This window comes from Ceratotherium simum, chromosome 21 (assembly GCF_057802395.1).
Source record: "Ceratotherium simum simum isolate JZ-2026a chromosome 21, ASM5780239v1, whole genome shotgun sequence".
Classification (NCBI taxonomy): Eukaryota; Metazoa; Chordata; class Mammalia; order Perissodactyla; family Rhinocerotidae; genus Ceratotherium; species Ceratotherium simum.
The window spans coordinates 32713538-32741155 of record NC_141920.1 but is presented as its reverse complement, the minus strand read 5'-3'; the positions used below and the strand labels follow the sequence as shown (position 1 = coordinate 32741155).

General features: G+C 42.8%; 1 protein-coding gene across 8 annotated transcripts in view; it reads left to right on the top strand.

Annotated features, from left to right (window-relative positions):
* Window positions 1-5772: 5772 nt before the first annotated feature.
* SLC23A2 (solute carrier family 23 member 2) overlaps window positions 5773-27618 on the top strand; it is a 137738-nt gene continuing 115892 nt past the window's right edge. For 5 of the 8 annotated variants that reach the window (XM_087445567.1, XM_087445571.1, XM_087445569.1 and 2 more), the window contains exons 1-2: window positions 5773-5860; window positions 23714-23841. The gene's annotated coding sequence lies outside the window, so the exon portion shown is untranslated. Of the gene's footprint in view, window positions 5861-6360; window positions 7036-23713; window positions 23842-27618 lie in introns of those variants that run through there. The other 3 variants (XM_087445566.1, XM_087445565.1, XM_087445568.1) reach the window with 3 other exon arrangements.

Sequence of the window (27618 nt, the reverse complement as noted above, 5' to 3'; positions counted from 1 at the left end):
TTCCTCACAAAAAAAATAAAAAGGGACGTGGGGCTCAGAGAATGCACGTCTCGTGAATGGTCTCCCAGAAGCAGGACACGAGTAGGGGGAAATGGATAGAGAGGGAATTTGAGGTTATTTGAGGGTGGGGGGTAGGAGAGGTCACTTGTGAAGGACAAATAAAGAGTGGAGGGCTGCCCAGGTGGTAGACCCCACATGTGTCATGTCCCAGGTCTTCCTGGCTGACCTGGGCTGGGCTGCAGTTGGGCCGAGGCGGTGTGGGGCTTGGATAGAGTGTGGTGGGAGAGCCAGAGAGGGAGGGAGGGAAGGACAGAGGCCATGAGGGGCTACTGAGCGAGGGGGGTGGGTGGAGGAGTCTGAGGGGCAGGGAACAATGCTTCCTTGAGCATGCCTGCAGGAATCCCCGTGCCTGCCAGTGTGTGTTCGTGCCAGATAGATTCCTGGAACTGGTATTCTGGGTTAAGGATGTGTGCGTTTAAACAGATATTTTAACAGATAAATGTGCACTTAAACAGATAGGTATTCCCAAATCGTATTCCAAAGAGGCAGATCATTTAGACTCCCTTCCACAGATTTTGAGAGGGTCTGTTTCCCTTTGCCGTCACCAATCTTGGATGTTATTAATCTTTGCCAATCTGGGAGGTGGAAAATAACACATTGCTGACTAAATTTTGGTCCCTTTTTAGGGGATAGAGGCCCCAGCCCTCAGAGAGGGACTGGGTCGTGTTTTGTAGTGACCAACCACTGAGCACATGTCCCTCCAGGCCTCAGGCCACCTCTGCCCCGCCTGCTCACAGCCCGGCCCCCTGTGTTCTCACAACCACACCCACGCTCTGGAGGGGCGTCCTTAGCTTCTTGTCTTGTGTGTGGTGGCTCCTCCTTGCAGATTTCTCACCTCATTCCTAGCCACTGCTGGCACCCTGAGGATACTGCCTCCTGACCACTGGCACCCGCAGCTGTGTCTCTCCTCATGGTCAGCCCCGTGGTGAAAATGTCATTTTATGGTATAACCATACAATGGAATATTTTTCTACCTTAAAATCAATAGAATTCTGATACATGCTACAACAGGGATGATCCTTGAAAACATGCTAAGTGAAAGAAGTCGGACATAAAAGGGCAAATATTGTATGATTCCACTTATATGAGGTACCTAGAATAGGGAAATTCATAGAGATAGAAAGTGGAATAGTAGTTACCAGATGGCCATGGGGTGTTATTATTTAATGGGTACAGAGTTTCAGTTTGGGATGATAAAAAGTTCTGGAGATAGATAGAGGTGATGGTTACAAAACAAGATGAATGCACTTAATGCCACTGAATTGTACACTTCAAAACGGTTAAAATGGTAAATTTTATGTTATGTATATTTTCCCACAATAAAAAAAAGTAATGAAATACTGATACATGCTACAATGTGGTTGAACCTTGAAAACGTTATGCTAATGAAAGAAGTCAGGCACAAAGGACCACATATTATATGAATCTATTTATCCTAAATGTCCAGAGTAGGCAAATCCATAGAAATAGGGTATAGATAGTATTTGCCAAGTGCTGGAGGGAGCAGGGAATAGGGGGTGACTGCTAATTTGTAAGAGGTTTCTTTTTGGGGTGATGAAAATGTTCTGGAATTAGATAGTGGTGATGGATGTACAGCTTTGTGAATATACTAAAAACCACTGAATTGCACACTTTCAAATGGTGAATGTTATGGTATGTGAATTATATTCTCAATAAAAAAAAAAAAGAAAGTGTGGAGGTGGGGTGGGGAGAGAGCTGCATGGTATTCCATATAATGCTTATACCATAGTTCGTTCAGCCACTCCCCAACTGATGGGCATTTGGGTTGTTTTGCAATTTTTTTGCTATTTAAAAAAATGCTACAATGTACATCATTAAACATGCAAAAAAAAAACTCCATTTCAGGCAGGACTTGGGCCCTCCCATGCTGCCCCCTGCCCGGGCATGTCCCAGTGTGAGACTGATTTAGAAAATGTCAGTTCCCCCCACCAAGAGATGGTGTAGGCATGAAACGCTCGCCCTTGAGTTGACTTGACCTTGAGATAACTATTGTTTTGCTTTCTTCTGTCACTGAAGATCTATTAAAAATTATATCAGTCCTGTATTACCCTGAAGAAACAAGCCAAAGTGAGGGGAGTTATGGTTTAGATCAGGGGTCAGCCAACTAAAGCCCATGGCCTGTTTTTGTACCAGCTAAGAACGATTTTTACGGATGAACATTTGCAATTTGATGATAGGAAACACTAACTTTCAATTAAACAAAATCTTATTCCTCCCGCCTCTCATCAGTAGACCTGTATTACATAAAGATTATACTCTATTATTATTATTATATTTTGAATTTCATCAATAAAAATTTGTGGGAATTTTTTTTCCTCTCATTATATAAGTACCTATATAATATCCTCGATTTTACCCGTTGGTCCACAAAGCCTGAAACATTCATTATCCGGCCCTTTACAGAAAAAGTTTGCTGACCTCAGTTCTAGACTCCAGAGAGATATTGGAAATAAATATTGTAAAGAAAAGCACTGTGTGAAGATGGAATAGCCCCAAGCTACAATTATCTCTCAAAAATAACACAGCCTGGAAATGACAGAAATTTCAATCAAATTATCCAGGTCACGAAATGTTCTTGATATTTTCTGCTGATTTAGTTTAGAGAAGTTAAGGGGGGAGAAAAAAACCCTGTTTGTATCAGCTGTAACAGGAAAGGAAAATGAATAGGAAATAAAAGGAAGAGGAAATGAACAGGAAAATGTTCAAGTTTTGACTTGATGATAATGATAAAAATAATTATATAAAAATAAGGACATTGATTGAACACCTATATATTCAAGCATAGAATAAGCACTTTACATGAAAGATCTCACTTAATCCTCACAAGAACCCTGCAAGGTTGAAGTCAGGGTCATCCCGGCCACCAACTCCAGTCTGCCAGCACTAAAAAGCAGTACTTTGTGCAGAAAAAAAAAGTAGCTGGAGACTAGACGGTGATGGGCCTTGAATGCTGTCCTGGGAAACAGCCTGTATTCTGTTTCTTTTTACTAGATTATTCTGCAGACCAGGAGGCCCTGAAGGATTTCCAGAAGGGGTGTGAGATGGTCAGTTCTGTGTTTCAGGATGATAACAAGAATGGCTTTGGGAGATAACTCTTGAGGCCAAAAGACCAGAGAGAACTTTCTTCAACAGTCCAAGGAAGAATGTATGAGAGGCTGGGATGGTGGATGTGGAGAAGAGGATTCCAGACACACTTCCCTGCTGGGATTGGGCGACAGACTGGACATAGGGGCTGAGGGACAAGCAGTCAAAGTTGACTTCAAAGTTTCTGGTGGCAAAATGAGAGAACCTAGATAAGAAACAAGTTTGTGGGAGGAGAATAAGAAGTAGTGGAGATGCCGTATTTTAAATTCTTGGATAATATCCAGGGGAGGTGGTCTAGGGGACAACTGGAAATGTGTGTTTAGAAGTTCAGAAAGCTGTCTGTCTGGTCTGGAGAGAGAGATTTGGGAACCATGAGGAGATGCCTGATGTTCAGAGGGGGTTCGAGAAGGAGAGGGCTGGGGAAAAGATGAAGAGAAAAGAGATGTTAAGGAAAAACTAACATTTCTAGAGTGAGCATGGGCAACTCGTACATCACTGAATGGGAAGGGGGGAGTAGGATGGAAAGCAAGACCCAGGGGTATTATCACTAGAAGAGTTTCAAGGGGCTGGCCTGGTGGCACAGTGGTTAAGTGTGTGCGCTCCGCTTTGGTGGCCCAGGGTTTGCAGGTTTGGATCCCGGGGGTGCACCGATGCACCGCTTGTCAAGGCATGCTGTGGCGCTGTCCCATATAAAGTAGAGGAAGATGGGCACAGATGTTAGCCCAGGGCCAATCTTCCTCAGCAAAAAATAAAAAAAAAAAAGAGGAAGATTGGCATCAGATGTTAGCTCAGGGCTGATCTTCCTTACAAAAAAAAAAAAAGGGTTTCAAGAAGGAAGAAGTCAATGGAATGTTGCAGAGCCATCAAAGAACAGGACTGTAAACAGGCAGTTGGACTTGGCAATTAGAAGTCACTGGTGGTGTCTGAGAAAGCAGGGAGTGAACATCGCCTGAGGAGTGATGGGGAGGAGGGGGAAGGAAGAGGAGAGGAAAGGAAGGCTGGGGAGGCTGGGACAGTGGAAGTTCTTTCAGAATAGAGAAAATCTGTAAATGTCTAGGGAAGAAAAGGGAGACACTGAAGATGTAACACTTCACTCCCCTTCTATTCTAGAAGATCTCTCTGGCTGAGCAGGACACATATTCCTGCCCCCTCTGCCCCCCCCAGAAAAAAGGTTGGTCGGAAAACGCTCTCACTGGTGTAGAACGATGGTGAGGATGACAGATATACAGGGCAGTGTGACTTTTTCTCTAGGTGCTGGTCACAAATCTTTGTCCCTTATTTTCTCCATCTTCAATGAGGATTGAAACACCTGGCCTTCCAGTGTTTACTGAATTTTACAAGCCAACTCTTGTGTTTTAAAAATACAAGTTCTTAGAGAAGTAACTAGGATGATACATTATTCACAAAGATGCTGACCACACCTTCCTTATTTTGTCAAATTCCCTCAGTTGCTGGTCACACCCCACCTCTCATTGATATGTGTAATACCTATAACATCGAATGCCCCAAACCGTGTAAAACAGGCAGAAACCTCGGGTGATAAAATCTACTCCGCCCATGTGAGGTCAGACACTGCCACAACGCTTTAGCTCTCTCAAGAGTTGCTTGGGGGAACTGCTCAGTTATTATTATTCGGTTGTAATAGCAACCATGACAGTGGTTTCAAGATGGAAGATTCCATGTAAATGGTAATTATTAGGGGTTTTTTTTGGCCATGTGTTCAGACAGTCTTCAGCAGTGGCTCGCTAAGTATGCGCCCCAGACAGCAGCATCAGCATTACCTGGGAACTTGCCAGAAAAACAAATTCTGGAGCCTCACTCCAGACGAACCCCCCCCACCCCCACCCCCGCCCCGCCCCGCCGCCTCAGCAGCCCTGGGGGTGGGGTCCCGTCTTAATGAAGAGCTCCGGGTGCGGGTGCGATGCGCGGAAAAATAAGGGCCACAAGTTCACCTGCAGCCTTTCTGCTCGGCGGCCCTCACCCATGGGCATCACCTGGGGGCTTTCTAGAAATGCAGAATCTCAGGCTGCACCTCAGACCCACTGAATCAGAACCCGCATTTAAGCACGATGCCCGAGGCATTCCAGTCTGACAAGCCTCAGCCTACATGCTGTGTCCAGTAAATTAAAACACCTAACGGCCTAACTGGAGAAACCGTGCAACTGCCTTAAAACATCCGACCCACGGAGCCCGATGCATCGCGAACTGCTCGATTATCTTCGCGGAGCGATGACAGGGCTGTGTCAGGCACGCTAAACATGGGGGACCAGGAGGGGGAGACCCGGGGCGAGCGCGCTGCGTTCCAGGTGGGTCCCCAGGAGCAGGTGTGACGGGAGGGGACCAGAAGGGGGGCGATTTCCACGAGGGGAGGCAAATACAGGGAACGTGGTGGGGGGCGCAGAGCACCACGCGCGGGGCGGCTGCAGGCCCGGGCCGCGTCGCCCAGGGGCGCAGGGCGCGAGGGGGCAGGGCAGCGTGGCCCTCGGGGGGAGGCCGGCGGGCGGGGGGGGGGGGGGGGGGGAGGGGGGGCCCCGGGCCGGCGCGGGGGCGGGCGGCTCGCCGGCTCCCCGCCCCCGGCCCGCCCCTCGGCGGCGCCATTTTGCAGGAGGCTGTCGCGGGGAGCGGAGGCGGCGGCTGGCACTGCGGCGCCGAGGCACGGCGGCGGCAGGACGGGAGCCCAGCGAGCGGCAGCCAGGTGAGACCCGGGCCGCCGCGCCCCCCGCCCGGCCCGCGGGCCGCACTTGCCCGGCCCGGCCGTGAGGTGCCCGCCGCGCCCACGAGGCCGGCCTGGCACGGCCCCCGCGCGCTGTCACCGGCGCCGCGGCGCGGCCTGCGCCCCCCACCCCGACTCGTCTCCTGGGTCCCCGCGCTCGCCGGCCACCCTGGTCGCGGGGCCCGTGGATGCCCGGTGACCCCCGGGGCGCTCCCCCCTGCCGGCCGCGGGAGCCGCAGCGCGCTCGGGCCCTCAGGCCGCGCCGCGGGGAGGCAAGTGGGGTCCCCTCGGGACCCGGCCGGCCGGCACCGCTGCCTCCTCCTGGGCCCTCGGCCCGGGCGTCCTGGGGGGCGCTCTCCCCTCGCCCTCCGCGCGGGCATCCCCGCGCCCCCGGAATTCAGGGCCATCAAGAGGGGCGGCGCGGGGGGTGCCTTTTATATTTTTTACTTTCTTATCTCTTACAAAGGCTGCACCGAGTAATTTTAGAACCGGCTGCTCCCACCCCTGGGTCCTTCTGTCTGGCTTGTCCCCCGCGGGTCGCAGGTCCTCCTTGTTGCCACCTTGCTGGAAAGAGAAATTGACATTTTCGAGTGTGACTGACTACTTTAAGGGCGCAGAAGTCCCTCCTTCCTTTGACTCTCGATGTCCCTTTGGATGGGTAGCTGACAGGAACTCGGCCTGCAGGCTAGGAGTTTGAAGCATGACTGATGGGAAATTCTCGATTGTCAGGGCAAAGGATAAATGCGGGCAACTGCAGGTGGAGGAAAGTCACCATGAGGGCCTTCTGGGTCTGGGGCGTTATAGGCAGTAGCTGCTGCTTTTATTTTTGCACTGCTGGGAGGAGAGGGGGGAAGATGCTGTCCCTGCTGACAGTTGGTCATCTGCGTGCCGAGAAGGCTGGAGACGGCTGGAGATGTATGATGAATAGGACCGGGAGTCCTGAGACAGTGTGGTTTGAGCTGTCATTAATTGGCCATGTGACCTCGGCCAGTTTCTTCCTCTGAAGCCGGAGGCTACAATGAGGGGTGGCTGGAGCCTTTTTATATTTATGTTTCTGCATTCTCATGCTGTTAGGCTGGATCTCACCATTTCCAGTTGTCTACACCTGACGTGTCACATGAGTTTGCCTGCCTGGCCCCTGCAGATGTTTGATTCTGGTGAGATTTATAAAGGGCTTTTCAGCTCAAAAATTCTTAATTCTGTACTGGGTGATGTTGACTCGATCAGGATGACTTGTGAACCTATCACTGCGGGTCTCTCTTCACTCATCTACAATTTAATAGCTTTTGGGCGCCGCCCTTTTTAAAGGCCTGTAGTGGGTGCGGTGTAAGCCCTCCTGGCACACCTGTTAGTTAAAAGGAGATGAGTGGGTGTGTCCAGCCAGCTACCTGTTTCACCTGAGAGCCTGAGCCCGCGCTATCTGCTTTGCCAAAATGGCGACTGGCTTCTTTCTTTGAATACCAGGGCATTTCATTTTTGGCTTCTTTGCTTGGAGTGATTTTTTTCTTTTCTTTTTTCTTTCTTTCTTTTTTTTTTTTTTTTTAAAGAAAATAGGTATTTCAAGAACTTTTCATATTGACAGTTTTTTGTTGTTAGGTGGTTGCATGGCAGTTGTGTTTTCTGACTGTGGCACAGTCCATTAGGCTGAGTTTTAATGTCTGTTAGGATGTTTCAAAAACGCTTATGAAAGCACCTGGCTAGAGTATTGGAGAGAGTTTTGCTAGGTTTCATGCTGTGCTGCCCATCCCGTTTGTGTAGCCAAGTCTAGTGGACGTAGCGTGGCAGAAATGAATTAGGTGTCGTCCCAGGAGCAAGCTCATGGAGCCTTCTGTCTGTCAGTCCAGCTGCTAATATGGCGCCAGGTGCTGTTGAACAAATCATTGTTGAGCAAAACTCAGTCTTTTGCCCTCAAGGAGCCTAAGGTCTGATTTGCAGGATATTGGAAATCCTGAGTTGGCTCTTGGGATCCAACTTGGGATTTGGAGTTTGTCTGGGACCTATGTGGGGACTCATTTCTGGCACCACTGGTAGCTTAAGGAATTTTCCCATTTTGGTCAAGGGAATTAAAAGTCGGGAGGCATAATTTGCAATTATATAGTGCTTTGTACTAGTAAATGAAAGCTTTTTAAAAACTTATTTAATCCTCTTAGGGTTTTTTAATTTAAACATTTTATAGTCTTTCCTTGACCTGTTTCCAGGCCTTGCCTATAAAACTCCCAGCACACTAGTCGGTTCCCAGTGCTGGATAACCTCATTAATTCATTTTCACTCCCTGCTGCTCTTGCAGTCGTATTCTCCTCCGAGGGCCCCTGTGTCTGGGCTTTCTTTTATTCTTTTGCTAGGGAACATTCCTGCTCCAGGTTAAGCTGTGCATTACTGCTGTGGGGTTTAAACAAGCCCTTTGTGGTGCTCTCTTCATTTTCTCCCTGGCATTGCTATTTCTAGCCCGTGATTTTTGTCACAGGTTCTACGTCGTTGGCTCTCCAATTATTGAGGTCTGCTTGCAGCTTATACTTTTCATAGGCCTTTCACACATTAAATACATTTATTGACAACCTGCTGTGTGCCAGGCTCTGATGCCACATGGAGATTCCCTGCCTACATGGAGCTCACATTCTGGTTGTAGGGGAGAGGTAGACAGTGGGACTTTGAGCTCAGAAGGAGATTTCTGGCAGGATTGGGGGTGTTAAGTGGGGAGCTGACATTTTAGGAAGGGTAGAAAGGGAAGCCTGAGTCATCTTTGAGTGAAAATGTGAAGGAGGTAAGTCATGTGGATGTCTGGGGGAAGAGCATTTCAGGTGGAGGAAACAGCAGATGCAAAGGCCCTGAGGTAGCAGGAGGAGAGAATTTGGTTTTGAGGTCAGAGAGACAATGGGAGTTGGATCATGTAAGGCTGTGTGGCACATAGTAAGGCATGTGGATTTTACTTTGGGGCTGGGTGGGAGCCATTGGAGGATTTTGAGTAGAGGAGGGACGTGGACTGACTTAGCTTTTAACAGAGGCGTGCTGGTTGTTGCTGTGTGAGAATAGACTGAAGGCAGGGAGGACAGGGTCGGGCTGCAGGGCAACCAGCTAGTGCTGGGCTGAGGGTGGTGGGTCACACCAGGGTGATGGAGTGGGGAGTGGTAAGAAGTGGTCGATTGTGAAGTGGAGCTGAGGAGATTGCTAATGGACCAGATGTGGGAGGTGAGAAAGAGAGTTGAGGGCAGTGCCAAGGTTTCTGGCCTGAGCACCTAGAATGAAAGGGGCCATTAACTGCGATGCCCAAGGAGCAGTTTTAGGGCATGTTAAGTTGCTATGCCAACCTGATGTACCCAAATGCAGTGGTGAAGGAGGGAGGGGATGTTTTGGGGGAGGTCCTTCTCCATGGAAATGTAAATCTTCTTGGGAACTTCTCATTGTCCTTTGCCTTAATTCTCTCCCTTGTCCTCAGGCAAGTCCCTAGGTCTAGGTGGCTTCTAAAAGCCCTGGTGAATATTTACCCCATGAAGGAGAGGTCCATCTACTCATTTATTCATTAACCCTTTCTTGCACTACTTCATTTTGCATGTTACGCAAGCCTAGAATCTAAAGATAGTGGAGAAAGCAAAAATCTGGATTCATCAAAAATGACCCTTGACAAGTCCCTGAGTCCGAGGAAGTGGTAGACATGATTTGCGTATAAACTCTATACGAATGTCTAAGTATTCAAGTGTAATAACACAGGGGTGAACAGTGTGTAATTTCACAGAGGATCATATTTAGGACTTAAGTGTTCACACCGCCATGAACTTTTTGGCAACTTGAGATTGCAGCTCACAGCCCCTTCTTGTTGGCTCCCGTCTTGACTTGAATTCTTCCTTATTCGTTGTTTCTCTGCAGCGTCAGTGAGTCCTTCAGTCAGTGAGTCCTTCAGTCAGTGAGTCCTTCAGTTTCGTCCTTCAGTGAGGAGGTCAGGGTTGCCTTGGGCCTCTGCTTGCCTGACTGCCCCAAGCCGTGGCTTTCTCTGGTCTGTGGTCAGGAAAGCCTTCTTCATTCACAGGTTCTGTCCATACATTTTCCCCGAAGCAGCTGATCCTTCAGGTCTCCTTGTGTCAGTTCCCCTGGGGCATGTCAGTGAGGACCTGGTGGAGGCTCACCTGTTTAAGTGGCCACCTGTCTCGTTGATTTGTCTGTGAATCTTACAGAGTTGAATCCCCCCATCTTTAAGTTGCATGAGAGAGCAGTTTAAAAGATGCGCTTCTCCTCTCCAGGAGCCTCTCTAAAAAGAGGGGACCCAAGAAAGACTAGACAGTGAGCCCCATGTGATAGAGCCAGTGCAATGATGATGGCACCAGTGGGCATCGGTTATGTGCTGGGCACTTGGGGTCATTATCCTTAGTCCCGATGACTGGTAGGCAAGGTGGTTATGGTCTGCAGTTTATCGATGAAGGAACTGGAGCTTGGTTAACTTCTCTAAGTTAACTCCAGGGTCTTGAGTTCTGCTCTTAACGCTCCAATAAACTGTGGGGCCCTCAAGGAGAGAACGCTATTTTCAGGTCTTGTCTGAGGCTCCAGGTTTCTAAGTTCCTGTTGGTGTAGAAGAGGGCAGAGAAGCTAGTGTTAGTTGGGTGCCAGGGGCTCTCCCCAGCGCTTCCTGTGTTCACTAACATCATTGAATCACAGCAGCCCTGTGGGATTGGTATTACTGTTCTTCCCATTTTATAGCTGAGGATGCTGAAGTTTGGTGGGAGGGCAGCTCCTTGCCCAAGGTCATAGGGCCACCAAGTGGCAGAGTCAGAATTTGACCCCAGGCTGGTCTGATTGTCAAGCTCCAAATTAGACTTTGATCATGCTGTGCCTCTGTGTTCCAAGATGCTTTTCAAGGACTTGGGATTGAAGGTAGGAGTGGGTGGGGGAAGGTGGGAACGACATCCCAGAAGGAGGGAACAGCATGAGCAAAGGTGGAGAGGCATGTGAGAGGGCTTTAGTGTGTCAGGATGGTTGGAGAGACGCTGAGGACATGGTAGGTAGAAAGGATGTACAGAATGTAAAGGACCTTTGACACTATATTGTGGGGCTTAAATTTTCTCTGGAAGGCCACTGAGAGATTCCCAGAAGGGGAGTGACTTGTGGAGATGTGTATTGTAGGAAACCCTGGGGCATCGTGGAGGGTGTGCTGGGAGGAGGCTGAGGGCTGAAGGGGAGCAGAACCCTTCTTGCTTTTTCTCCTGCCTTCCTCTTTCTGGCCTGCTGTTCATTCTTGGCTACAGCGTTGTCCTCTGTGCACATGGGGTCCTTTGTTCCTTCTATCAGTTCCCCCATTTATTCCTGTAGGAACTTTCCATACCCCCCCCCAACACATGCACTTTTCTTTTACACGGTCTTCCTTTGTTCAAGTGAACACATCCATCAAGGGCCCCCAGTGCCCTTGGACTTTTTCATTAAACCTGCATTTGGTTTGGCTTTCTTGTCCCCTCTGCAGTGCTGGCTGAAATCCTTTGTCATCTCCAAAGGCAAATCACCTGGCTGGGGTACAACCTCTTCCTTGTCTCACATGATAGATCTCAAACTTAAGAGTAAGGTCTGGGGTGGGGCCCGATAATTTGCATTTCTAACCCGTTCTCGGGTGATGAGTTTGCTGCTGGTGGAGGAACCTCCAGCACCTGGTTTGTAAATCATGTTTTATTGGAACACAGCCATGCCCATTCAAGAGACTGTGTGACCTGCAAGCCTGAGATATTTGCTGTCTGGCCCTTTCTAGAGAAAGTGTGCTTACCCCTGCTTCCCTGCAATATATGTGTGATCAGTGCTGAACATTTTCTGTTGAGTTCATATTTTATTATCAAGAGCTCTGTATATATTAAGACATTGCTTCACAAATTATCCCGCAAAAGTGTGGTATGGGGGAATATATGCATATTTCTAAGAGTTAGGGAATATAACAAGCATGACACTTCTTGTAAGTCTTCTGTTTTATCTCAAAGTAATGTGAATTTTTTATTCCAGAAACATCAGTGCTTGGTTTAATATGAAACATTTTTCCTCCTTAATCTTTGAGTAAAGCTGATGCTACTAGATATGTTGCATTTGATCCTGCTTTCACTGTGTTTGAGAAATACGCTATTAAGATTTGCAATTTTTGGTCATAAGTTGCAAATATTTGCTCTATGCTTTGAATTCAAATCTGTCAATCTTTTTCTTTCCCATGCCTTCTCTACCCCAAGATTTTATAGATATTCACTTATATTTTCTCTTAGTTTTTTTTTATATTTAGCTATAATTAATCTAATATTTGTATTGGAGTGTGGTATGAAGATTATTTTTTCCTCTACACTTATTCCAGCACCATTTATTCATTAATTTATCCTTTTCTTATTAATGTAAAATAGCACCTTAATCATATGCTGAATCTTTAGATCTGTCATGGGACTTACTGTTTTGTCTCCATTTATCTGTCTATTCCTTTGCCATGACCTTGCTATTTTCATCGTTGTAATCACTTTATATTAGGTTATCTGGTAGTGCCTGTGCTCAATATTTTTTTCAGTATTTTTCAATTTAAGGTTTCAAAATAACTTTTAATGAGAAATTTCACTAAATGTTTAAGTTAATTTGGGGAGACTTGTCATTATAATAGTGTTCTGTCTCCGAAAATAAATCTTTTGATGTACGCAGACCTTTTATAGCTCTCATTTTTCTAGAGTTTTTCTTAATGTATGGTCTGTAGATTACTTGTTTATTGCTCTTTATTTTAAAATATTTGCTATTTAGAATGAGGTTATTTCCCCTCGCTCCTCCCTTCCCTACCACATACACTATTTCATAACTGGTACAGAGGATATATGTATATGCAGTCTGTATGTCTTATAACTGACCACCTGTATTATTCAGGGTAGTTAATGCTGTCCAAAATCTGTGTCCTAACAAAATAAACATTTATATCTTGCTCACATTTTTCTGGGTGGTTCTCCCCTAAGTGGTAAGTTGGGGAACTAGGTTCCTTCCATCTTATAGCCCAACTGACTTCAAAATGTGGCCTCTAAGTTTGCCATGTAATTTTGTGCATGGAAGTTTTTAATGGGCCAAGCTTGGAAGTAGTATTTTCTGCCACAGTCTCTTGGCCCTATCGTAGATGCAAGTGGGATAGGAAATGGAGTCATTTTGAGTGTCCCTGAGGAAGGTGAAATAGCACTGTGTCAGCTGTGGTACTACCTAACCAAACACTGTTGTTGCTTTTCAGTTGGTTCTCTTGAGTTTCTTAGATATGCTATGATCATAGCTGCAAATGACCGTTTTGGCTCTTTTTTTTCTTTTAGTTATACATTTCTTTTTTTTAATAAGTTGTAGAATACTTAGAGAACAGGTTTAAAAGTGGTCCTTCTCATTTTTTATTGGAATGCAATATCATATGTAATCTTTAATGATATTGAAGTGTCCTATTTTTAATGTCTTTTTCACTAAATCCCAATATCATACACGGCATTTTTGAGTGAACAAAGTTTGTCACCTTGACATTGACCCTGGAATTTTGTGTACTGCAGAAATTCTTGGTAAAATCTGTCCCTGTTATTGTGGTAATTCTCCAAATAAGTTCAGTTTCCCTGCTCATTTGACGGTGACCTCACATTTCTTGCCAGGAGGAATTATATGAGATAAGCTTTCCTTCAGGTTCATCCCAAGGGCTTCTGTTTTCTAGCTGTGCTGTCCCGTTGTGCAGCTGCTTGCGTCTTTTGTGTCAGGGATTCTGACTTGCAGTCTTTGAAGATGTTCTCCCTCAGAGAAGTTTTGTGGGTTCTTGTTTCTCTTCCTTTATTCCTTCGTCCCTGTGAAGATAAACTGAATACGCTAGCAATATCGATTGTGCCTTTTCTAGTGGAGTTCTCCTTTTTGCTCCTTCTTCTTGACACCCAGTGTGATTTTGGGCCCTGCATTTCCAGGCTGCTCGTCCTGCAGCTCCCCCCATTTTGAATGATTGGCGTAGAGTAGGGTGTTTGCACCCTCACCTCCTTGGTTCCCTGTTGGATCTCCTGTCGGCTCCACCAGCAGGGCCCTGAATGCCATGGGAGCAGGAAGCCCCTCTGAACCTCTCAGAAGCTCTGGGAGGTACATGGGGTAGGGAAGCTTTTATTACTTCACTTGAACAATGAGAACAGACGTGGGTCCAATTCACTTTTTCTAGTATTTAGTTCAGTGCTTAGAGTAATGCTCTAAAGTGACTTCAACTTTTTTTTCAATTTCTATTTTTAACTCTGAGATCCTGTACTTATTGTTATGTTTCTTGAATAGGTGTCAGTCAACTCCTAAAATATATTTCCCAGACTTTGTTTTGACTGACTCACTCTTCATTGATATATATACATCAGACTGTGCGTGTGTGTATCTCAAAAAAAAGTTTCCCCCAAACCACACATAACCTTAAATGCTGTGTATGCTGATATTTCCTCTTCCTATTTCATGAAAAAAAATTAGTTGTTATGCCCTAAATTGATTTTGTGATCTGGTCATGGAATGCATGGCTCTGAGGTACGGCCTTTGAGTTGGAAAGGTTATTTATTCATACTGTCTTATGGTAAAGGAACCACTTGAGGTTCTGTGGGAATAACAGGGGAGGAGCTCTTGACACAGAATAACCTTTAAAAAAAAAAAAAAAAGCTTTATTGAGATATAATTCACATACCGTAAAATCCACCTTTTTAAAATTCAGTTGTCTTTAGCATACTCACTGAGTTGTGTTGTAACCATCACCTCTAATTTCAGAACATTTTCATCACCCTGAAAAGAAACTCCATACGTATTAGCAGTCACTCCCCATTCTTCCCTTTCCTCCAGCCTCTGGCAACCACTAATATATACTAATCCTATGGATTTGCTTTATCTGGGCGTTTCATGTAAATGGAATCATACCATATGTGATCTTTTGTGATTGGCTTTTTACTTAGAATAATGTTTTTATGATTTATTTGTGTTATAACATGTATCAGTACCGCATTTCATTTATCCACTAATCAGTTGGTGGACTTTTGGGTTGTTTCTACATTTTAGCTATTATGAGTAATGCTATGAACGTTCATGTACACGTTTTTATGTGATCATGTTTTCGGTTCTCTTGGGTAAATATCAAGGAGTGGAATTACTGGGTCATTTGGTAGTTTTATGTTTAACATTTTGAGGAACTGCCAAACTTTTCCGAAGTGGGTGTATCAACAGTATATGACGGTTCCAATTTCTTCACATCCTTGCCAACACATAATTGTCTTTTTGAGTATAGCTATTCTAGTGGGTATGGAGTGGTATCATATTGTGGTTTTTATTTGCATTTCCCTAATGACTAATGAAGTGGAGTATGTTTTCCAGTGTTTGTTGGCCCTTTGTATGTCTTCTTTGGAGAAATGTCTATTCAAATCCTTTGCCTATTTTTAAATTGGGTTATTGTCTTTTTAATGCTGAGCCGTAAGATTGGTTACTGTATTCTACATACCAGTCTCTTATCTAATCTGTAATTTGCAGATAATTTTTCCCATTTTTATGGGTTGTCATTTCACTTTCTTTCTGATGTCCTTTGAAACACAAAAGTTTTTAATTTTGATGAAGTCCCATTTATCTATTTTTTTGTTGTTCTTTGTGCTTTTGATGTCATATCCAAAAAAACATTGCCTAAACTCAAGGTCACAAAGATTTAGTCCTGTGTTTTCTTCTAAGAGTTTTATAGTTTTATCTCTTAGATTTAGGTCTCTGATTCATTTTGAGTTTATTTTTGTATATGGTGTGAGGTAGGGGTCCACTTTATTCCTTTACATGTGGAGTTCTGGTTGTCTCAGCATCATTTGTTGAAAAGACTATTCTTTGCTCCATTAAATTATCCTGGCACCCTTGTTGAAAATCACCTGACTGTAATCACAAGGTTTATTTTTGGACTCTCAATTCTATTTCCATTGGTCTGTCTATCCTTAAGTCAGTATTATACTGTCTTAGTTACTATAGCTTTGTATTAAGTTTTGAAATTGGAAAGCATGAGTCCTCCAGTTTTGTTCTTTTTCAAGATTGTTTTGGCTAGTCTGAGTCCTTTGCATTTCCATTTGAATTTTAGGATCAGTTTGTCAATTTCTGCCAGAAGGGCAGATGGGATTTTGATACTGATTGCATTGAATCTGTAGATCATTCTGGGTAGTATTGCCAAGAGTTACATATTTTTAACTGAAAAATTTCAGGAGACAATATTTATCTGCACTAGGAGCAATGCATTCTGATATTCTAGCCCACTCTAGTCTGCCTCATTCCATTCTTTTATTTATTTTTTAATTAAAAAAATTGCTGGCCCCAGCCCACTGAATTAATTTCTCTACTCACTCTCATGAGTCATTATCTATTGTTAGAAAAATGCACTTCAAGACAGTGGTCCTTAACCTTGACAGCAAATTGGAATCATCTGGGGAACTTGAAAAAACCACTGCCTGGTCTCATCCCAGAGACGGTGCATTGATCAGGAATACAGCCTGAGTGTTGGGGTTTAAAAAAAAACAAAAAAACAAACCCCAGGTTATTTCAGTGTGCAGTTGAGAACTATTGCTATAAATGAACTAAAATCCGGATATTTACAGATTTTAAAGCCTTTGCGTAGTTGACTGAACACACTATGGGATGGACATGTACATACTGCTTGCTGAAGATCCCCGTGTGTGAAGCATTAGGTCACATTGGTGAAGAATGTATTAGAGAGGTCTATGCACTTTCTCTTAATTTAATAAGATCACTGACGTTGTCCTGCTGAGAAATTAAATGATTTTGCTGTTGACTTCCTCCTGGGTGTGTGTAGTTGTCCCTGGTCTGTATAGAAAGCAAAGATAGAGTAGAGTCCCTGGAGGGTATCTGTCATTTCTCAGGAATTTTTGTGTCTTTTGCCTTCTTGCCATAGGAAATGGGATGATGTGAGAAGAATATGCAGGAAATTCACAGCTATTTTGGGGATTGTCATATAAAGAAAAGTGAACCTACTGGTTAGAATTACTATTGAAGTATATGAAGCTATCAGTCAGAGTTAAGGTCAGAATTACTGGAAAAGGACCTGGAAGTGAGACTGGTCTTAGAAGATTAAGGAATATTAAGATTATGGTAAAAACTCATACATAAAATAGCTTATTTTACTCATTAAATATTTTTTTTTTAATAATTCTATTTATTTATTTATTTTCCCCCCAAAGCCCCAGTAGGTAGTTGTATGTCATAGCTGCACATCCTTCTAGTTGCTGTATGTGGGACACGGCCTCAGCATGGCCGGAGAAGTGGTGCGTTGGTGCGCGCCCGGGATCCGAACCTGGGCCGCCAACAGAGGAGTGCACGCGCTTAACCGCTAAGCCATGGGGCCGGCCCACTCATTAAATATTTTTTCTGGTTTATTTGAAAGTAAAATTTCTGTGTTCCTGTGTATGTATATATGCACACATATATGTATATTTGCATTTGTTTCAAAATAGAAATGTTTTTTTTTTTTTTTTTTTTGCTTGAGGGAGATTGTCCATGAGCTCACATCTGTGTCAGTCTTCCTATATTTTGTGTGTGGGCCTGCCACAGCATGGCTTGATGAGTTGTGTGTAGGTCCGAGTCTGGGATCCGAACCCGAGAACCCCGGGCCACTGAAGTGGAGTGTGCGAACTTAACTACTACACCACTGTGCTGGCCTCTAGAAACCTATTTTTTTACTTAGTGATGTCTTAAGCATATAACTAAATCATTAAATAGCCCTTTAAAACATGGTTTTTAACAGCTCATTTGTGCTAAATGCATCATGTTTTATTTAACAAATCCTTCTATTGTTGGGCATTTAGCTTGTGAGCTGGGTTTTGCTGTAGTGAACATAGCACAATAGTGAACAGCCTTGTATGGAAATCGAGGGGTATTTTTCTGACTGTTTCTTTAGACTACATTTTTGGAAGGGACATCATTTGCGTTTTTAAGGCCTTGACACTTACATAGCATACATGCCAGATACTTTAGCCAGGTTAACACACTAGGAATTATTCCTATATTTAAACTTTCTTTTTCTCTCTCTCTTTTTTTTTAACCAATTTGGGTGTAGAATAGAATCATGTTTATTTTGCTTTTCTTTGATAACTAGTATGTTTGAACACTTTTTAGTGAGTGTTTTGGCCATTTATATTTTGTTTGCCTTTTTCATTTCCTTTACCAATTTTTCTTGTTTCGTGTTTGGCTTTTTCCTGGTGATTTAACACAGTTCTTTTTATATCCAGGAGATATTAGCACTTTAATAAGTGTTACAGATATTTTTCCCATTTTGTCTTGTAATTTTATTGTATGATGTATTTGAGAAGTTTTATTTGTAGATCATTTTTCTTGGGGTTTTGTTTTCAAAATAAAAACTCATTTTTCAAATTTTGAAGTTTCAAAGGAAACATTTTTCTGAAACATGAATAAAAATCTGTCAGAATGTGATTTTGTTTAAAATGTTTTTTAGATTTCAAGTCTGTTTGTCTGTTAAAGTATGATAGGAATAATCAGCTGAATTAAAAATGGTGAAATTTGAACTTGAAGATTTTCAACATTGTGGTCCCAATAAATGAGTACTTTAAATGGGATTTCCTGAAAGATGGGTACTCTTATTATTATTTTTATTATTTTTTGGTGAGTTATTATTTTTTGGTGAGGAAGATTGTCCCTGAGCTAACATCTGTGCCAGTCTTTGTCTATTTTGTATGTGAGTCGCTGCCACAAAATGGCTTGGTGAGTGGTGTGTGTAAGTCCATGCCTGGGATCTGAACTCATGAACCTGGGCCACCGAAGCAGCGCCCACAAACTTAACCACTATGCCAGCGGGCTGGCCCCTGGGTACTCTTCAACAGCCAGAAAGGGAGGTGAGGTATCATTTACAAGCTTTCCACTCAAGTTTTAAGTTCTGATAATTTTGGTATTTAGTGCTTTTCCCTTTGTGCACATAAATGATGTCTGTTTTGGGTTGATGGAGCTCTTGTGCCTTAATTCCTTATTTTTGCTGCAGTGCTATTAAAAAATAAAATTTGAGACTTTTGTACCATACTTCGATAATAGCCTCACATGACACTTTCTAATTATATCCTTTAGGCTTTTTCCAAAAAATGGGATTCCCTTTGTATTCCATGTCTCTGGAAACACTTGTCCTAACTAGATTTTAGGGCTTGTTAGTCTTGTTAACTCCTTGAGGTTGTGGATGGGAACTTAGTAATGCGTGTAGCATGAGCACGCAGTAGTCACTCAGCGCCCTCTACTCATATCCTGGCATTATTTTCTTCTTGACAGTTTCTGATGAGAAATGAGTCTAGTCTGGGTTCTGATTCTCCTGCTGCTTCCAACTGGGTATGTCTCTGTTTCCCCTCTGTGACCCTGCTGCCCTTGGAGGGCGGGGCTTTCTGATTTCTGGGGCCTTTGTGTTCATTCTCCCACGTACTCTTATTGAGCACCCTCGCCGGGCAGAGTGCTGGGTCAGATACTGGGGCACAGCCGGGGAGAAGCAGCTTGCCTGGGACTCCCACATGACTGTCTCCGTGTCTTCCCCTGCTCTGAGTTCAGAATTCTGACCCCAAGTCACGTTAATCCGATTATGATCTAACCTTGATCACTGGTAGACATTTTGTAAAGGTTTTAGGGTTAGCGTACATAAAATAGGCTTTTCAGCTTGAACTCAACAGTGCTTGTTCACAGGCTAAGGCACGGTGTAAGGGAAAAATGGAACCATTTGTGTGAGCCGAGTTTGACTTATTACCACTGATAATTGCCATTCGGCTGCATTTTTAACTTGGTCATTTTGTCAGGAAGATAAATCAGGCATTGCTCCTCAGATCCTCAGGTAATTAGGAAGGTTGGCAAAGCCCCCGTTTTTCTTGAATTAAATGTTTATTACCTGATTTGTAATATGGAATTAAATATGTTAAATGAAGGAAAGGCTTTTAAAATTTTTTTGAAAGACAGTTGCAACTTAAGCGTGTGGGCAAAGTTATTTTTAGTGGCTTGTTTTGCATATGTATTTATGAATTTTAAACTTTTTCTGATCACAAATGTTATACATGTTCGTTAGTAATGTGTAAAACAGGAAAGCATAAAGAAATAAGACACCTAGGGGGATCACTGTTAATATTTAGGTCACTGTCTAGGCTGCCTGGCTTGCCAAATAAGTGGAGCTTTTATAGAAAAATGGAGACGTTCTGCTTATTTTTTTTTTCCAGTTGGTAACAGCTCGTAACTATTTCCCCATGTTATCAGATAGTGTACTATAGAATGGCTTTGTAGTATTTTATTGTGAAGTATTTCTGTCATAATTTAGTTAGCCAGTCCTTAAATATTGGACATTTACTTGTGCTATAACTAGAATGAATGTAATTATACTCATCTAGTTATTTTCCTAGAACAATGATTTTATTGCATATGCATTGTTAAAGGGATGGCTGTTAAACATTTTAAAATGATTTTGACAAAAAATATCTACCTGGAAATGATGGCAAATATTTCTCTGATCTTCGAATGGGAAGGGACTTTCTAATCACGAAAATATTAGAAGAAATTACAAAAAGGTATTAGATTTACTTCAGGGGGATTAAAAATATATCCTTTATTTCAAGTGGCATAAACATAATGGAAAAAAGCAGTCATTTACTTTTCCTGGGGAAAATGTTTGCAACATGACAAAGGGTTAATGTCTTTATAAGGAGCTCCTCTTACAAATGAATAAGAAAAAAACAAATCTACTGAAAAAATGGATAAAGGGCATTTACGGTTCATAAGAGAACCATGGATGCGTGGATCAAAGAAATCAAGATTGAAACCAGATGTCATTCTTTGCATGTCATATTTGCAAAAGTTAAAAAAGAATTTAGGAATGACAAGTGAGGTTAACATACAGTTTTCTTTCCTTTTGCTTTTTTTCTTAGCTTGTCAGTTTTGCCAGAAGGGATTGGGAGGGTTTCCCATTTCCCATTTCTTACTGGGAAGTTTAGGAAATAACTAGCCTGTGATTCTGTCTGAGCCTGGCAATTTTTGCGGACAGTTCTTTGCTTTTGTAATTTTCTCTATTTGTTTATTTGGTTTTCAAAAAATAGTTTTCCTAAAAATATTGCCCATTTCATCAAGATTTTTAGGTACATATGTGTGCTTCTTTTGTAAGTCCTTTAAAACATACAAACTAAATGTAAAAGCATGAAGAGTCCATAGTGTTTTGTGTTTGCCCTTGTTTTCAGAAGATTTTCTTTGTCATATTCAGCAAGTATCATTTTGATTTTCATTGAAGAGGTTTTTGTTTTTTAAATCAGGAGTAGATGTTTTGTCAGCCTTTTTGGCATCTACTGACTTGATATAATAATTTGGCTGCTCAAAGTTTCCGGCCTGTGGATGGTATTGGCCCTTGGGTTACATCCTTCCTGCTTCTGAAGATCCTTCCTGCTTCTGAAGCATTAACATCCATTTTTAAGGAAATGGTAAAAGACAAAGATGACATTTCTGTGTTATTTCCCCTAAAAGTTTTTGGTGAAGGTGTTTTCTCTATGAGATCAAAGTTTGGAAATCACAGCATATAGTACTTTGGCAAACCCCGGTTAGGAAACAAGAGAAGCACTGTCAACAGTCTCCTGTGAGTTCAGTGGCCTTTACTGGGGAGAGTCAGGTGCTGCAGGCGACGTTTCCTCTGAATTGCTCGCTGGGGCCTGGGCTTTGATCTCAGCCCTGTAGCCTTGTGTGCGAAGGGCCGGTTTTCGTGTTTCCAGAGTCTGGGAGAACCTCAGAAGGGGAGGGGTGTTCTGCTGGTGCTGTGGCAGAGTTCAAGGATGCTCACTGATAACTCAGTCTTGTTTTTGTTGAGTGGCTCCTCCTGCTTCATTCCTTTCTCAAAGATTCCCTTCTCAAAAATACATTTGCATTTTTCCAATATTACAACTTCTGACTCAGTTCTGTGTTTTGATCTCCGATAGTTGTTCAGTGAAGTAGAAAGCTAGTTCTTCCGAATACTCATTTTACCAATCACCTTAAAAAAATACTTGCCCAAAATAAATCTTCATGGGGTCATAGTACCTTCACTTGCTCTTTCAGAATTTTTCTGATTTGTAGCTAAAATGACATTTTGTTAATTTGCACCTTTGCCCTCATGGAGCCTTTTTTTTAGTTAATATTTTTTAGCTCTTTAAAGGATTTACAAAAGAAGCATAAATATGTTGGAAAACAATTCTACCTTGTCAGAATTGTGTACAGTAAATTTCGAAAGTCACACCACCTCTTTACCCCATATACTTCAAGGCGGCTTGATGTTTATCCTTTCTAACCCTTTCCTGTATCCACAAATATGTACTATATAATTATACTTTTAATAAAAGTGGGATTGTACTATACGTATTGTGCAGCTTGCATTTTTCAAAGAGCAGTAAATATTATTACAGTTTATTTAACCGAAAATAAGCTGTTCTTTTAAAGCTTTTCTTTTTGGCTTTTTTTCATGTTCTTTCCATTATTCCTCTTCTTGACTAATCTTCATTGATGGATGTCGCCTTTGTGCCTCCCTTTTGACTCTGTAAATTTTTAATAAACAAAGCTTAAAATAGATTTATGGTTGTGAAGATTTTATTTGGGGGAATAAATTACCCCCCCCCTTTTTTTTTTTGCCTTGCATGCAAAATATTTTTAGAAAGAGGAAAACATGATTTCTGCATTCATATTCTAATCACTTAAAGTGAGTAATATTTTTTGTCCCACACAGCAAAAGGCCATTGTTTAGTTTCTGAAATTAAAAAAAATACAGGATCACTGGAGACTCATTGAAGGCTGGACTGGTACGAGTCTCATGGTATTTGTGTACTTACTTACCTGGGGGATGTCGGTGAATGGGGATGCTAACTCGCCGTGGAACGAACAGTGGAGTTGAAAGATTCATAGCCTAAGTATTTTCCAATAAGAAACTTGTTGGTATCTGGCTAAACTATTGTCACTTCGTGGGCTTTTCTTCATAATGGAGGGCCAGGCTTGTGGCTGGTGTCACACCGGCTGTTCCCAAGACAGCCACTCGAGTGAGGTGCTGGGTTCTTTTTATTGTAAAATGCGTGCATAGGTACAAGAGTATATAAAACACATCCTTTTAATAAGCAATAAAACAAACATCTGTTTACCTATTGATAACCCAGCTTAAGAAATAGAATGTGACCGAGGTTTTTTGGAAGCACTCTCCCAGTGTATTAATACATTTTGAAGAGGCTTTAAAAGAAGGTGATTTTTGAGTAATTAAATTTTGTCTTCTGTTTTCCCCACAAACATAGTAACTTCAGTTTATTCTAGTGGCGGCACTGAGGCAATGTAAAGTCATAGCTAGAGACGAGGGCTCTGCTGTCATAGTCCTGATGGGCTCTGACCCCTGCGCTGTTCACACCTCTTACAAGCTCTGGGACCTTGACTGGGAGGCTTCACCCGTCTTGGGTTTTCTTACCTGTAAAGTGTGGGCTCACTGGTTCCCAAGTGGTGGTGTGAAGGTGAAATTACGCACGTCCGATGTGTTGCACAATGCCTGGCACATAGTGAGAACTGAACCCTTTAAAAAGTTTTTTTTGAATCAAGGCCCTGTGCTAGGGAATAGAGAGTTAAAAAATTGTCAAGGAAGAAACCCAATTGAATGCAAGATTGCTTTTCCCAGGTGTTCTACAGTACCATCTTCCAAAATATTTTGTGCAAACGGGGAGTTTGTGATCCTGCGCAGGAATGGGCTGGGTCCTCGGAGGTGTTCCTTAGGAGTGAAGAAGTGATAGAGCGAGTTCTAGGACTGGGCACTGCCCAGTGACAGGTGGACTCCGTTTACATGGAGTGACTCCTGCTAGGTTTATTATTACTCTTTACTTTTATTTACCATTTGTTTTTCTCTAGCTAGGTCTTGACTCTGCTAACCGGGACTCCCCGTGTGGTTTTGAGCTTGGACCTCAGCAGCACAAGGAGATGTAGCTCAGCGGCTGGTACCGGGAAGCGTATGGACAGGTCTGCGTCACGGCATTTAGGTGCGTCTGAACCCAATCTTTCTCCTTCTGCGGTTCATAATAGAGTTGTGCTGACAGCCCTTTAGTGTTAGAACTCTTGTGCTTGACCTTGCCCTTTGCACATGTCAGCAGTGGTCTAAATGCAATCTAGGGAATAATGAATTGTTAGGTTAATGCTAATGATAAGGTAATGGACTTCTTTAGGCCAAATTCCGAGTAAGTAGATTAAACTAGAAAATAAACGGGCATAGTCTTGCTGCTTATACTAATTACAAGGTAGGAGGTGAATATTCTCGTTTTCCTTTACGTACTTTTGACTTTTTTATCAGCGAACATTTGCGTACCTACTGCTGTTGGTGTTCTCGGTCAGGGTCACAGGTATGAGTCCTGGGGATAAAGAGATTTAAGACCTTTTCTCTCATTCTTTTCCAAGCATTCTGCAATTTCAGTAGTGAGACTAAGCCATATACGTTACAAAGGAGCAGTCCTTTTTTTTTTTTTTCCCTCCTTCCTTTCCTGCTCCTCTCTCCCTCATCCCAAAGCTTGATGGGCATTTCGGTTATTTTAAATTTTTTGCTATTATAACCAGTGCTGCAGGGAAATTTCTTGTACAAATTTTTGGGAGACTATTCATAAGTAAATTCCTGGCAGTAAAATTGTTGGGCATAGAGCGTAAGATTTTTCAGTTTTTTAATTTTGATAGATATTGGCAAATTGTCCTGCAGAGAAACTGCAAGAATTTGCACTCCTACTGATAAACATTCTCTCAAACACTTTGTCTTCTCAGAACTAAATTTATTCAGTATGGTGGGTGGGAAACGTTACATCAATGGTATTTTTATTTATTTTACTTTACATACAGTAAAATTCACTATTCAGATGTACAGTTATAAGAGCTTTCACAAATATTTAGAGGGGATCATTCCTTTTCAAAAAATATTTATTTTCATTTTCTAATAAAAGAAGTCTATGCGTGCTATTTAAAAAAATAAATAAATAAAACTTGGAAAATTCCAAAAATTAGGAAGAAGAAAATATCCTTGATCCTACCACCTAATGACACCACTGTGAACATTTTTGTGTGTTTCTTTTACTCTTTTTGTTTTCTATGTGTAGTTTTTTTTTCCCTTAAGCCATCATCATCAAATTGGATGTGTTACTCTCTCGAAAGTAATATTTATTAACGATGGAGGTAAGGGGGAGATGGTTCTATCTGGGGATACGTACAAAATAAGTGGTCTCCCACCTCTCAGCATTTCAGTTACTACCCTTATATCTCAATCCACAAATCCCCTTCTCTGCTCTGTTCTTTCACAGAGCTTCTCTCTTGAATCTCTGGTGATCTTTGGTGAGCACTTGCCAAATGTACATGCTCCCCCCAACCCAAAGTCAGCATGTCCAGACCTTGTTCATCACCTGCCTTGTCAAACCCTTTTCCTTACTTATTTCTGAAGGAGATGCTCTTGTTTTTGTCCTAGAGGTCATCTTTGACACTAAGTCTTAGATTTTTTTTCTTTGAAATTGCTTCATTTGTCCGTTTTTCTCGTCTCTTCCATCGTCCCAGTTGCCAAGATTCTTATGCTTGAATTAACACAGTAGCTTGTTGATCTTCCATCTTGAGACTCCCCAGTGGTGAACTCCTTCTCCTCTTACCATGTGCCCAGAAACTCCTGTTTCATAAGGCTGTGTTGCATTTACATTGGACTTTTTTCTTTTTGGTGAGGAAGATTGTCCCTGAGCTAACATCCGTGCCAGTCTTCCTCTGTTTTTTGTATGTGGGATGCCTCCACAGCATGGCTTGATGAGCAGTGTGTAGGTCCGTGCCCAGGATCTGAACCCACAAAGCCTGGGCCGCTGATGTGGAGTGCTTGAACTTAATTACATCACTGGGCTGACCCTACATTGGACTCGTGAGACTCCTTTGTCCCTGTGACGGGATTTTTCCTCTCCCTCCCACGGTGTGCTATGGGTAGGCAGTTTTCATGCCCCAAAGACTGGCCGTACTCCTGCCTTTCTCTGGACTCCATGGTGGCCTCCCACTCAGGACTCTCCATCCTTCAAGGCTGACCCCAAGTCCCACTTCCCAAAAATCATTTCTGACCATTTCAAGCCCTGTTGAGTTTCTGTTTCTTTGAGCTGTCATGCAGTTTGATAATCATCTGTAATTCACTAGTTGTCCCAGTCTGCCCAGTTAGATGGTAGATTGTCTCAGGTTTACTCATTTCCATCTTGGTGCTCAGACTGTTGTGGCAGTTCAGGAAACTAGCCAAATAGTTGGTTTATTCCATTTTCTTTGAGACTGTCGGTACAGATCCTAAAATATTAAGCTCTTACTAAACTGAGAAAAAAGAAGGTTTGCTAGTTAGTATCTTTCATCTTTGTTATCAGGAGCATACAGCTGACAGTTCTCTGCCTGGCCGTTCATAGCTGAGAACACCAGCTCTGCCCAGTGCCTGGAGCCTGCAGACGAGTGCCTGGTTCTGATTCAAGTGCATTTTAGAAGTTGATCCACAGATGTGGAGGGACTTGGATATAAACTTGATCAAAAACTTTGAGGGGCTGGCCCCGTAATGTAGTGGTTAAAGTTTGGTGGGCTCCACTTCGGCGGTCCGGGTTCACAGGTTCAGATCCCAGGTGAGGACCTACACCACTCGTCAGCCATGCTGTGGCAGCAACCCACATACAAAATAGAGGAAGATTGGCACAGATGTTAGCTGAGGGCTCATCTTCCTCAAGCAAAAAAAGAGGAAGATTGGCAACAGATGTTAGCTCAGGGCCAGTCTTTCTCAGAAAAAACAACAACAACAACAAAAACAAAACTTTGAGCAGTGAGGAGAAGTTTCTGTTTTATTGGCAGCTGATTTCCGAGAGGCTGTCTGGTAATTCTGATGTTTTTAGTTTACAGACTCTGTGGGCTGTTGACGTCAGTGTCCCAGTTTCTCATTACTAAACATGTTATGTAAAAATGCTGCATTGTTTATAGTTTGATCAGTAGCAACAAGAGAATTAAATATTTACGGGAAAAATTGGGTAGTTTCAAAAACCTATGTAAACACTGATGATGATTGCAGAGCTTACATAAGAAGGTAAGGAAGGAAGTTGGAAGAGTTGTGTAACGGTTACTCGGGAAGAGATTCTAAGCATATTAGAACAGCTCTGGCCCTTTCAGTTGGATATGTTTTAAAATCAACGTGTTAGTGTTGGATTAAGACCAGCTGTTTATAAATTGTCTCAGTTGTTTGCTGACTTGCTGTTTGGTGTGGAAAAATCTCGTCAGTAAATTTGTCCCATTCCTTCTAATGATAATTCTTTTTAATTACAGGTATTATTGTTTTTTTAGGTTTGCTATGCGAAATCAGAAGCTGCGATTCAGTGGTTTTTAAAGCCCCTCTGTATTTGAGTAGTGTTTGCTCTTGGATGAATCCTGTGTTTTATTTAGATTTCTCGTGCTGGTTCTGAGCTTCCACTGAAGAGCCCCAACTCCCCTTATGACCTTGCAGCTTGTGCTTGTTGGCACGTGGATTTCTGCTTTGGCATTTCTTGCATCCGGCTCCCTCCCTCCTTCTCCCAGTGATGTGAGTGTGAGAAGTCAGGGTATGGCACCTGCTCCCCTCCATCAGTGCAGGCTGCGGAGCTGATTGTGTAGGATGCTAATATAGGGTTTGTTCTGATGTTTGAACTAAGATATACGGCCATGCCCATGTTGTGTGTATGTGTGTTTGTAAAATCAGAGTATCAGAACACACTCCTTGGATGGAGTCTGATCATGATTACCATGGTTGTGTGCTCTGAAAGAGG